Below are 13,892 nucleotides of genomic sequence, written 5' to 3' on the forward strand. Positions count from 1 at the left end.
TCCTTCCTGACCCCACTGAACACCTGATCATTAGTCTCTTCTTGCCCGGCCTTACCGTTACATGCGCCACCATCTATGTCCGCACCAACACCCCTATTCCCTTCGAATTCCTGTCCCACATCGACCGTACCTTCTCTCCTACGTGATCGCCGCCGACCTCAACATCCATAGTCGTTCCGCTGCCAAGTTACGGCGGTGGCGTCGGTTCCTCTCCTCCCTTCAAGGCGACCTCATTTCCATCCCCCAGCACACCCGTCCCGAATCCAACTCCACTCCCGATGTTATTCTCTCCTCCCCCAATCTCCTTGGCCGCATAACGGTGGATGTCCTGGAGCCCATTGGTAGCGACCATCTCCCTGTCCTCCTCACCGTTTCAGACGGTCGTCGCCCCCGCCCCGACCCTCGTAACGACCCTCTCCCTAAGTATGTTCATGACTATTCCCGTGCCAACTGGAATGCCTAACGGGATACCCTCTCCACCCAGGTCGATAGCCACCCTCTCACCTACCACCACCCAGATGATGTCATCCATGCCGCCTCCTTCCTCCAGCAGACCTTGTCTGAGGCTGTGGAGGCTCACGTCCCTACTGTCGCCATCCACCCCCACCGTACTACCTTACCCCCAGAGGCCGTCCTCCTTATCCATGAATCCCGCCGTCTCTACCGTGCCTTCCTCCGCACGCGTGACCAGGACACCCTACGACGCCACCGGCAACACCAGCGACACATTCATAATTTGCTCGCGGCTAAGAAACGCCGGGACCTGCGACAGACATGCACCCATTTAAAGGCTACCCTACCTATCAACTCGTCCAAGTTCTGGTCAGCCTTCTGTCGCCTTGCCGGAACTAAGCCATCCCCCTACTATCCTCTTCTCCATGATGAACACCCCTTCCCTGACGCCCTTAGTAAGGCCAATCACTTTGCCTCCTACCTGTCCAATGTGTTTTCCATCCCCGATGGTCCCCAGTTCGATTACTCCCTCTTCCCAGATATCCGCGATCGAACTGACACCTCTGTCCCTCCCCTCGCTCATGGTTTTCAGTACTTGGACAACATTGCCCACACGGAACTCAATGCCCCTATCACTACACAGGATCTCATTCATACACTCCGCACAAAACGCAACACCGCTCCTGGTCACGATCGTGTCAACTACCGTCACCTTCGTGAAGGTCCTGTCTCATTCCTCTCCACCCTGGCCAGGCTCTACAATGTGGTCCTGTCCACCGGTTACTACCCCGACCTGTGGAAAACCTCCCATATCCTTATGTTCCTTAAACATGGCAAACCGCAATCCACCGTCTCCTCCTACCGTCCCATCAGCCCTACCTCGGTCTTCAGCAAGGTCCTGGAATCTATCCTCACCTGACGCATCCACCAGCATCTCCGCCAGCACCGCCACCTTCCTGTTACACAGTGTGGCTTTCGGCCGTCCTTCTCTTCCGACGACCTTCTCCTTCACCTCACTCATCTCCTTTCCGAACAGCTTAATTCCCGTCGCTCTGCAATCTTCCTCTCCCTGGACCTCGAACGTGCTTATGACAGCATATGGCATTCTGGTCTCCTCTTCAAGCTCCAAACCTTCGCCCTTCCCATTAACTATGTCCGTCTGATCAGCTCCTTTCTCTCCCGCCATCCTTCCTATGTCACCATCCATAACACGGATACTACACCTTTTTCCCCTCCGCCGGTGTGCCCCAAGGCTCTGTCCTCTCCCCCCTTCTGTACCTTTTGTACACGGCGGACATGTCGCCGCCGTCACCCCCCCGTCCACCATCTGCCGTTTGCCGATGACACCGCCTTCCTTGCCCTTGCCCCCACCCTGCAGCACTCCCAACACCTTCTCCAATCCCATCTTGACCGGTTCACCGCTTGGTGCAACCAGTGGTTGCTCAAGGTCAATCCCTCCAAAACCCAGGTGATCATTGTAGGCAAAACCACCCCTTCCTTCCGCCTCCTTGATTTCTATCTCACCATCTATGGCCGTCCTATCGCCCTCACTCCCACCCTTAAGTACCTTGGCGTCACCCTCGACCGTCACCTCTCCTGGACTCCCCACCTCCGGACAGTCCAAGCCAAGGCATGTTCCCGACTCAGTTTCCTCAAGCTCCTCTCCGGCTGTACGTGGGGTCTGGACCCCTCCACTATCCTCCACACCTATAAATCCCTCATCCGCCCTATCCTTTGTTATGCCCATCCAGCTTGGATCTCCGCCCCCCCTACCTATTACAAATCCCTCCAAATCCTTGAACGCCATGCTCTCCGCCTCGCCTATCACATCCGTCTCCCCTCCCCCACGCGGATCCTGTACGATCTCATCCCCTTCCCCCACCTCCTCCTTTTCCTTGAAAGGATACGGATCCTGTACACCTCCCGTAAACTCGATCCTCCTCACCTGCTAGTCTCCCCGAACCTCTCCCTCCCCTGCCCGCCGCTGCGCCTGTATTCGCTCGTCCCACCCGGTCTCCATCTCTCCACCCTCCTTACCCTCCCCCAAGGTGGCTTCCGCCAGCTCCCCCTCCCTGATTATGTCCTCCTCCCCTCCATCTACCCCTCCTATCAACTTTGATCCTCCCCCCCTTCCTGTGTCCTTTCCTTTATGCATTCTCCCTCCCTCCCACCCTCCCTTCCCTTCCCTTCTCTATCCTTTAGCCCCTACCTCCTCCCCTCTTCCCCCGGGCTTCCCCTCCCCCTTCCTCCCTCCCCCTCTCTCCTCTGCCCATGGCAACTCTGCTCTCCCCTCTCCCATTCCCCTCCTCCTCCTCCTCCTCCTCCACTCTTGGCAGGTCCCCGGACTCGTACACACTCAGTGAACATTCGCGCGCTGGAGATCGTCGCCGTCAGTGTTTCGTGTGTGTGCCTTCGTTTGTGTGTAGTGTTGTTCGCCGTCACGCCACCACCATGCACATGCCGTCGCCATCAACCATGTTCTGTGCACCGTGTTGCCTAGTGTTAGTGCTGTTTCTCATCCAGCGCGAATGGCTCCATGTTTTTTCGATTTTTAGTGTCTACATTTTTTTGCCCACCGTTTTGACTGTCTTCTCTGTGCCACCTTTATGTGCTCCTTGTTGTCAAACTCGAGGCTGAAGAGCGGCGTATTGTGCTGCTGACAGCCCGTCTTTGTATATGGTGTTTAAAAATCACAATAAAGAAAAAAAAAAAAACAGCCCCGGCATCTCCGGCGGTACACCGCAAGGTTACCGCCCTTCGATTGTGCCATTCCAGCACTAATCTAAGTGCTAGGTTTCTCAGGTGCCAGCCAGCCAGCCAGCGAGCCAGCCAGACAGCCAGCCGAGCAGAGCCGCAGCGGTCCAGCAGCAGCAGCAGCAGCAGCAGTCCCGGTTCCGGTCACGGTCTCGGCCTGCAGCCCCGGTCCCGGCCTGCAGCGGTGGTGAAGCCGGCAGCAGCCAGCCAGTTCTCCTGCAGCGGCAGTAGCGGTCCAGCCAGCCAGCCAGCCAGCCAGCCCACAGCAGCAGCAGCAGCAGCAGCCCCGGCCCCGTCCGCGGCAGTAGCAGCAGCTGCGGCGTTCCTGCCACCTGCCGTCGCCTTCGCCGTCGACGTTGCCGTCGCCGTCCGACCCTGGTCTTCGTCCGTCTTCGTCCGTCATCGTCTCCATCTCCGTCTTTGTTTTTCGTCTGTCTCCGGTTTGCGTCCTTTCTTTTTCGTCCTGTGCGTTTTTGCTTCTCCCTATCATCATGTCCGCCCCCACCACCAACGCCACCACTACCACCACAGCCAAAGTTTATACTTCTCCTTCCGCCGCCTCCACCACTATAACATGGTGTGCCCAGTTACACCCCCCTCCTTCCATCCCGCCTCTTCTCACTCTCCCTTCGCCCTCGCTCTTTGTCGCCCCCTCTCCAGCTTCTTCCTCCCACTCCTCTCGAGCTGATCCTTTCCCCCCACTCCCCCAGCCGGTCACTGCAGCTCCAGCTAGGGTGGTGGCCCGTCGGGCCACTGTCCATGCCCAGCTCTCCCCAACGCCTTCGCCATCACCGCCGCCACCGCCACCGTCGCCGTCGCCGTCGCCGTCGCCGTCGCCTTCACCGTCACCATCTCCGGCGCCGACTGCTGCGTCCACGCCGGGACCTGTCCCTTCCCACCACCTCCCTATAGCTCCCGTCCCTAGTATCACCACCCGCCCTTCTGCCGCCAATAAACACCCTAGTGGCACCACCACCTCCTCCGCTCCCAAAAAGGCCCCACCCCATCCTCCTTCCCCCCCCCCCCTGGATGCCATGGATGTCTCCCCACCTGCCCCTGCTCCCTCCGCCTCCTCCTCCTCCTCCCCCACTCTTTATACAAATACCTCCTCACCCATCCCGATCCTTCCCTTCTCGAGGCCCGGAATCTCTCCCTCCTCCTCCGCCAACACTTCCCTGGTGCCCCCATATCTCTCCTCCTTCTGTTCCCATCTGTTCTGTCTCCTACCCCAGCCCAACCCTCCATACTGACATCCTCTCCCACCTCCCCATCACCCGTTTTGGCCCCAACGCCTCCCTCGCTCCTGCTCCTTCTCCATCTCCTACCCGCCAACCCCAACCCCCACGTCGCCCACCGACCCTCACCACCGTGATCACTCGGCTCAGTCCGTCGATTACGGAGGAGGAGGTGTTGGCAGAGCTCAAGGCTCATCACACGCTGGAGGTGTGGGCGGTCCGCCACATTTTCAACTCAGCCGGCCCCACCCGCCTTATGCGGGTTTTCTCCGAGGATGCCCCCTTTGACCGTCTCCTGAAGGAGGGTGCCCTCCTCTTCAACCAGCGCTACAAGGTCGACCCTCTCCCGTTTCCCTCCTCAATCCCTGCGCTGCCAGAGGTGTCTGCGCTATAACGCACACCCAACAGCTGAGTGCCGCGAGGCCCCCACCTGCCCGAATTGTAGGCAAGCCCACTTCCTCCGGCAGTGCCCTAACCTTCAATCCCCTCCCTCCTGCAATACCTGCAATCTCCCCCATCCCACCTACTCCCAAAAGTGTAAAGTCCGACCCCCTCCGACCACTCCTGAACTCACCGTCCCTGTCCGTCCTCTGGACGCCCCCACCCCTCCTGGCAATTCCCTTCGTCCCCCCCCCCCACTGCTGAGGACATCTTCAGGTTCATCACCATCGTCCTTCAGAATGTCCATCCCTTTCAGCGCCATCACACCCTCCAATAGATCTCCCTCGCTGCCCGTTCCATTTTCCAACTCAAAATGTATGCCACCTACTCCCACAATCAGGCCCATTTCACCTTCTCCCGTCTTGACACCCTCGTCTAAATCCCTGTCATGCCGCGACAGCAACATATCCTTTTCAACAATATCCACTCCCATCCCGCCAACAAGAACCTCTCCCTGCATACCCTTGCCACCCACCGCGTGGATGCCTTCCTCCTCAATGAAACCTTCCTCCAACCCCACCACTCCATCCACACCTCACCCTATCTCATCCACCGCTCTGATAATCCCCTCCCAATTGCGCGTGGCGGAGTTGCCATTGGTTACCACCGCCAGATCCCCGTTCGGCTCCAACCTCTCCTTCCCGACCCCACCGAACACCTGATCCTTAGCCTCTTCTTCCCCGGCCTTACCATTACCTGTGCCACCATCTATGTCCGCCCCAACGCCCCTATTCCTTTCGACTCCCTCTCCCAAATCGACCGCACCTTCTCCTCCTACATGATCGCCGCCGACCTCAACATCCATAGTCGTTCCGCTGCCCAGTTACGGCGGTGGCATCGGTTCCTCTCCTCCCTTCAAGGCGACCTCATCCCCATTCCCCAGCACACCCGTCCCGAATCCGACTCCACTCATGATGTTCTCCTCTCCTACCCCAACCTCCTTGACCGCATAACGGTGGATGTCCTGGAGCCAATTGGTAGCGACCATCTCCCTGTCCTCCTCACCATTTCAGACAGTCGTCGCCCCCGCCCCGACCCTCGTAATGACCCTCCCCCCAAGTATGTCCATGACTATTCCCGTGCCAACTGGAATGCCTACCGGGGTACCCTTTCCACCCAGGTCGATAGCCACCCCTTCACCTACCACCACCCTGACGATGTTACCTATGCTGCCTCCTTTCTCCAGCAGACCTTGTCTGAGGCTGTGGAGGCCCACGTCCCTACTGTCGCAGTCCACCCCCACTGTCCTACCGTACCCACGCAGGCCGTCCTCCTCCTCCGTGAATCCCGTCGTCTCTACCGTGCCTTCCTCCGCACGCGTGTCCCAGACACACTACGATGCCACCGGCAACTACAGCGACACATTCGTAATTTGCTCGCGGCTAAGAAACGCCGGGACTGGCAACAGACATGCACCCGTTTAAATGCTACCCTCCCAATAAACTCGTCCAAGTTCTGGTCGGCCTTCCGTCACCTTACCGGAACTAAACCCTCCCTCTATTATCCTCTTCTCCATGATGATCACCCTTTCCCTGACACCCTTAGTAAGGCCAATCACTTTGCCTCCTACCTCTCCAATGTATTTTCCATCCCCGATGATCCCCAGTTCGATTACTCCCTCTTCCCAGATATCCGCGATCGAACTGACACCTCTGTCCCTCCCCTCGCTCCTGGTTTCCAGTACTTGGACAACATTGCACACACGAAACTCAATGCCCCTATCACTACACAGGATCTCATTCATACACTCCGCACCAAACGCAACACCGCTCCTGGTCACGATCGTGTCACCTACCGCCACCTTCGTGAAGCTCCTGTCTCTTTCCTCCCCACCCTGGCCAGGCTCTACAATGTGGTCCTGGCCACCGGTTACTACCCCGACCTGTGGAAAACCTCCCGTATCCTCATGTTCCTTAAACCTGGCAAACCACCATCCGCTGTCTCCTCATACCGTCCCATCAGCCTTACCTCGGTCTTCTGCAAGGTCCTGGAATCTATCCTCACCCGACACATCCACCAGCATCTCCGCCAGCACCGCCTCCTTCCCGTTACCCAGTGTGGCTTTCGACCGTCCTTCTCTTCCGACGACCTTCTCCTTCACCTCACTGATCTCCTTTCTGAACAACTTAATTCCTGTCGCTCCGCAATCTTCCTCTACCTGGACCTCGAACGTGCTTATGACTGCGTATGGCATTCCGGTCTCCTCTTCAAGCTCCAAACCTTCGCCCTTCCTATTAACTACGTCCGTCTGATCGTCTCCTTTTTCTCCCGCCGCCCTTCCTATGTCACCATCCATAACTCAGATTCCTACACCTTTTTCCCCTCCGCCGGTGTGCCCCAAGGCTCCGTCCTCTCCCCCCTTCTGTACCTTTTGCACACGGCGGACATGCCGCCGCCATCACCACCCGTCCACCTTCTCCAGTTTGCCGATGACACCGCCTTCCTTGCCCTTGCCCCCACCCTACAGCGCTCCCAACACCTTCTCCAATCCCATCTTGACCGGTTCACCGCTTGGTGCAACCAGTGGTTGCTCAAGGTCAATCCCTCCAAAACCCAGGCGATCATTGTAAGCAAAACCACCCCTTCCTTCTGCCTCCTTGATTTCCATCTCACCATCTATGGCCGTCCTATCGCCCTCACTCCCACCCTTAAGTACTGTGGCGTCACCCTCGACCGCCGCCTCTCCTGGACTCCCCACCTCTGGACAATCCAAGCCAAGGCACACTCCCGACTCGGTCTCCTCAAGCTCCTCTCCGGCCGTACGTGGGGTCTGGACCCCTCCACTATCCTCCACACCTATAAATCCCTCATCCGCCCTATCCTTTGTTATGCCCATCCGGCTTGGATGTCTGCCCACCCCTACCTTTTATAAATTCCTTCAAATCCTTGAACGTCATGCTCCCTGCCTCGCCTATCCCATCGGTCTCCCCTCCCCCATGCGGATCCTGTATGATCTCATCCCCTTCCCCCACCTCCTCCTTTTCCTTGAAAGGATAAGGATCCTGTACACCTCCCGTAAACTCGATCCTCCTCACCTCCTAGTCTCCCCAATCCTCTCCCACCCCCGCCCGCCGCTGCGCCTGTATTCGCTCGTCCCACCCGGTCTCCATCTCTCCACCCTCCTTACCCTCCCCCAAGGTTGTTTCCGCCAGCTCCCCCTCCCTGATTCTGTCCTCCTCCCCTCCATCTACCCCTCCTATCAACTTTGATCCTCCCGCCCTCCTCTTGTGCTTGCTCCTCTGGGCACCCCCCTCCCTTCTCTCCCTTTTCCCTCCCTCCTCCTTTTCTCCCCCCTCCTCCCCTGGGCCTCCCCTCCCCTGTCCCTCTCCTCCTGCCCCCATCTCCTCAGCCATTGGCATCCTTTTTCTCCCCTCTCCCCCACCTCACCCCTGTTCCCCTCTTGGCAGGTCCCCGGACTCGCACACGCTCAGTGGCCATTCGCGCGCCGGAGATCACCGCCATCAGTGTTTCGTGTGTGCTGTCATGTTTAGTGTTCAGTGTTTCACCGTCACACTCCATCGTTCACCAGTGCCATCGTCTACTTCAGTGTTTGTGCGTCGTATCAACAGTTTGCAGTGTCGATTATCGTCGAGTGTGAACAGCTCCGTGTTTGTCTTTATGTGTCCACTGTTTTATTGCCCACCGTTCTGTAACTTATGTGTCTTTTCAGTGTTTCTTCTCTTTGTGTATCCTCTGGCTGAAGAGCGGCGTTGTATGCCGCTGCCAGCCTACCTGATTGTTCAGGTGTTAAAATCACAATAAAGTAAAAAATAAAATAAAATAAAAAAACAGACCCGGCAGTCAGTGAACTCCTGACGACGATGGCGGAGATGGCCATCGAAAGCTCGAGCATTTTATTTGAATTGATGCGGCTGGAAAACCGAGAACGTTTTATGCATGCATGCTGTCGCGAAAGACTCCGAGGATACTAGTGTTATGGCGATACTAACTTCTTTTTTTGCATTTAACATTTGCCCCAGGAAAACATTAGATGGCGCAAAAGGGAATAACCATTAATTAAATTCCTTTGCAAGGAGCAAGCTAGAAAAATACTGATGAGTTGGGTTAAGATTTTTTGTAAGTGAAGGAACAAATGAGTGAAAGTAAATGTCAATATGTAAGATAGTTAACTGAACAGATAAAAAACAGTAAAGAATATTGTTAAAGTGTAGTGGAATACTACGTTACAAAATTAGTAACGAAATGTGGGAGTCAGATTTTTTCTAATTTTTAAATTAGGGATTCTCAGTCACATGTAAGTGGCGCCAGACGCCAGCCGGGAACAGTAAGAATTTCAAGGGTGTTACTGGGTCAGGTGAAACATTCATCTCGCCCACATAAGAGAGACTGTGAGTAATTTAGCAGAAAATGGGTGGGACAGTGCAGACCGAACTGCCTTCGTTACTCCCGTAACAAGGCATTTGGTAGTACGTTGTAACGTCAAGCAGGGCTTTGATTAAGCAGTAAAAACACTGTAACAAATTCGGTAAGCAAATGTAGCGGAGGTGAAGACCGCTGACGGCTTGGGAAGAGCAGAATCACTTCGGTTATTATGAATGACGTCGTAGAGCAGAGCCTGTCCTCAGCGACATAAATACTCCACCCCACCAGCTTTTGGAACTTAATGAGCAGGGTCGATAGAGTTCATGTCGTTCGCACTCGGTACCCTGTTTATGGTATGATAATATCTTGTTTATGAGATTTCTTCAGTATTCGCCCTGCATTCGCTGCCCTACGAGACGAACAGTGAAGCTCTGAACTTATGGTTGATGGAGTCCACCATAAATAACTGACGTCACCACAGCAGCCATTGCTGATGGGTAGTCCGAGGGTCTACCAACACGACTCGGGTCCAGGCAGAAGCAGTCCTCCACTCTAGTGTCACATGGACCTGATCGCTTATCGTGCCAAGTTGTCAGGTTCAGCATTCAGTACGACTACACGGCGTCCAACATCGAGGTCCTCCTGTGGTGACAACGTGTGCAGTGATCTGGGAGGGACTGAATACTCCCCGAAACGGCGTGTGAGTCGAAATACAACGTCATGGTCACCACTACCTTCAAGCAGAGCTGCCCGACGGGGTGTGTCTACCTCGCCAGCGGGCGGCAAAATCACCGCATCGGAGTGTCATTGTCTTCCACTTCGAGCTGATACAGCGTCCTCGGCAGCTGTGACTCCGTTATTGCATTCAGCAGACTCTTCTCCAGATTACGCAGAAACCAGCCGTCGCCGAACATAAGGCAGCGAGTTGTATTTTAGTAATAAATGAAATAATTTTGAATATTGTTTTACTGTATTGAACGATGCCGCTCAGGTCCTCAGTGTGCATCCTCACGATTAATTCGGGTTTCCAGCCAGGCAGAGAGCGGTCCCCATAACATATTGTGTATTTTAGAAAGATGGGTGTTGCGAAAAACGTGTTCATGTTATAATATCACCAAAGAAACTGGTTTGGGCATGCATATTCAAATACAGATATGTAAACAGGCAGGATAAGGCGCTGCGGTCGGCAACGCCTTTATAAGACAGTAAGTGTCTGGCGCAGTTGCTAGATCGGTTACTGCTGCTACAAAGGCAGATTATTAAGACTTAAATGAGTTTTAACGTGGTGTTATAGTCGGCGCACGAGCGATGGGACACAGCATCTCCGAGGTAGCGATGAAGTTCGGATTTCGCTGCTCCCCGAACGGGAAGGCGTGCCGGTCTCCGGCACGAATCCGCCCGCTGGTTTGGTATCGAGGTCCGGTGTGCCGGCCAGCCTGTGGATGGTTTTTAAGGTGGATTTCCACCTACCTCGGTGAATGTGGGCTGGTTCCCCTCATTCCGCCTCAGTTACACTGTGTCCGCCGTACACCTTCGTTATTCTCATTACTCTACCATGCAAACATTTGGGGTTTCACTGATCTGGTATGAGACGTCCCCGAAGAGGGAAGGGGGGGGGGGTTGTCCACTGGGGGCCTAAGCCTACAGTAACCCTGGTTCGGTGTGGGGTGGCGGTGGGGTGGGCGGACTGCTGTGGCCTGTTGTGGGGTTGCGAACCACTGAGGGCTACGGTGGGACGAAGCCTCTCCGTCGTTCATAGGACACCTATTTAATACATACATACATATAAGTGGAGATTTGCCCGTACGACCATTTCACTAGTGTATCGTGAACATCACGAGTCTAGTAAAACATCAAGCCGGCCGGTGTGGTCGAGCTGTTCTAGGCGCTTCAGTCTGGAACCACGCGACCGCTATGGTCGCAGGTTCGAACCCTGCCTCGGGCATGGATGTGTGTGATGTCCTTAGGTTAGTTAGGTTTAAGTAGTTCTATGTTCTAGGGGACTGATGACCTAAGATGTTAAGTCCCATAGTGCTCAGAGCCATTTGAACCGTTTTTAGCATCAAATCGCTGATATTTCCGCGGCCGGATAAAAGTTCCTGCAAGAACGGAACCAACGACGACAGAAGAGAACCCATTCGACGTGACAGAAGTGCAATCCTTCCGCAATTTGCTGCAGGTTTCAATGCTGCGCTACTAACAAGTGTCAGCGTGCGAACCATTCAACGAAACATCATCGATATTGGCTTTCGGAGCCGAAGGCCTACTCGAGTAGCCTTGACGATTGCACAACACAAAGCTTTACACCTGGCGTGGGTCCGTCAACACCGACATTGAGCTGTTGGTGACGAAACATCTTGCCTGGTCGGAAGAGTCTCGTTTCAGATTGCATCGAGCATGAATCCTTGGGCCCTGCATGACAGCAGGGAACTTTTCAAGCTGGTGGAGGCTCTGTAATGGTGAGGAGCGTGTGCTGTTGGAGTGATAGACCCCTCATTCTTCTAGATACGACTCTGACAGGTGACACGTACGTAAGCATCCTGCTTGGTCACCTGCATCCATTCATGTCCATTGTGCATTCCGACGGACTCGGGCAATTCCAGCAGGACAATGCGACACGCCACACATCCATAATTGCTAAAGAGTGGCTCATAGAACACTCTTCTGAATTTAAACACTTCAATTGGCTACCAAACTTCCCAGACATGGACATTATTAAGCATTTCTGAGATGCTTTGTAACGTGCTGTTCAGAAGAGAACTCCACCCCTCGTACTCTTACTGATTTACGGACAGCCCTGCAGTATTCGTGGTGTTTGTTCCCTCCAGCATTACTTGAGACATTAATTGAGTCCATGCTACGTCGTTCTGCGGCATTTCCGCGTGCTCGCGTGGGCCCTACACGAATTTAGGCAGGTGTACCAGCTCCTTTGGCTCTTCAGTGTATATTTGAAGAGTGGAAATGGAAAACGTACCAAGTTTCAAATCTAACATTTGTGTGGATATTGGAGAAACAATGTACCTTTGTTCTTGCATAACCGATAAGGCGTTCAGATGCCCCACTATTAAACTGCTCACCAGTACGCTGGAAAAAGTAGAGAAGCAAATTAGAAAACAGATACCTTATTAAGAACGTTAACAGAGCCGTTCTAAGGAACCGACTGATTTTACGCCCGAACAAGAAGATTTTTACACGTTTGAAGAAACAACGAACAACTAATGTAAATAACAACATAAATAATACAAACGCTAACAGGTGTATGTAGATGAACCTGTTTGTTCGAAACAGCTTGTTTTGTAGATATATAGCGTTATTTATAGTGTCTCGTTACTGGAATCAATTTGTGTTTTGTACTCAGCGACAGTCTCAGTAAAGTCATTTTTCGACAATATGACAGGAAGTATGTTTTCGTACAAGCGCCATTAATTTGAAGACATAACGTTTTATCTGTGATAATAAGAGTACAGAATTACACCATTATATTTACACTGAGGTCTCAAAATTATCTAATAGCGTTATGCACATATGTAGATTTGCGGTAGTATCGCTTACACAAAATATAAAAGGGTAGTGCTTGGCGAAGCATTGATGTAAACTCAGATAATGCGTGTGGAAAGGTCTCTAACGTGATTATGGCCCCACGACGGGAACTAACAGACTTTGAACGCGGGATAGTAGTTGGACTTAGACATAAGGAATATTCCATTTCGGATATCGTTAGGGAATTCAGTGTTCCGAAATCCACAGTGTCAGTAATGAGGAGAGACTACCTGATTTCAGGCATTACCTCTCACCACGAACGACACAGTGGCCGACGGCCTTCAATCAACGACCGAGAGCAGGGGCGTTATCGTGGTGTTGCCAGCAACACTGCGTGAAATAACCGCAGAAATCAGTGTGTAACATATGACGAACGTATCTCTTAGGATACTATGGAGAAATTTAGGATTAATGGGCTATGGCAGCAGACGATCGACGCGAGTGTCTTAGCTACCAGCGTGGCAGCGGTGCAGTGCCTCTCCTGGGTTGGTGATCATATCAGCTGGACCCTACACAACTGGAAAAACGTGGCCTGATCAAATGAGAAGCCATCTCAACTGATTGGTCTGATGGTAGAATTGGAGTGTGGTGCACACCCGAGGAGCCTGAAAGTTTGTAGGGTTGGTGGAGCAGTTTATTACTCTGAGATTTATTTCACCTGACTACCATTTTAGTGGTTAGTCACTTGAGAGCCTTGGTGCCACACAGATTATATTAAATCTGGCGCGCAGCGGGCCAAAGTCCACCTAACGTTTGTTGCATGTCGCAAGCACCACAGACCACGACCTTCATATTTCACGAAGATGTTTTGCTCTCAAAGATAGTCCTGCTCTCTAGCTCTCGATGCCAGTTCACTGTAAGCACTCCCGGGAAGCGAAAAATCAACCACCTACCGTGGTAAATAGAATATAATTCAGAGGCACACTTCCTTCCAATAAAGCAAATGTTACAACTTCAAGAGATTGCTATTACAGTAACGTTTGGCACCTGTAGTGAATCAGAGAGCACACAAATGACAGAGTATCCGGCTAACATCTTCCCTTACGCACCTTATGGTGGCACATTTCTCATTTATGTTCATAAATTATCTTCATAATGAATCAGGCTCTATCCTTAAGAACAGTGTAATATACGTTAGCCCCTTCT

This window comes from Schistocerca americana, chromosome X, assembly GCF_021461395.2.
Source record: "Schistocerca americana isolate TAMUIC-IGC-003095 chromosome X, iqSchAmer2.1, whole genome shotgun sequence".
In the NCBI taxonomy this organism is placed as follows: domain Eukaryota; kingdom Metazoa; phylum Arthropoda; class Insecta; order Orthoptera; family Acrididae; genus Schistocerca; species Schistocerca americana.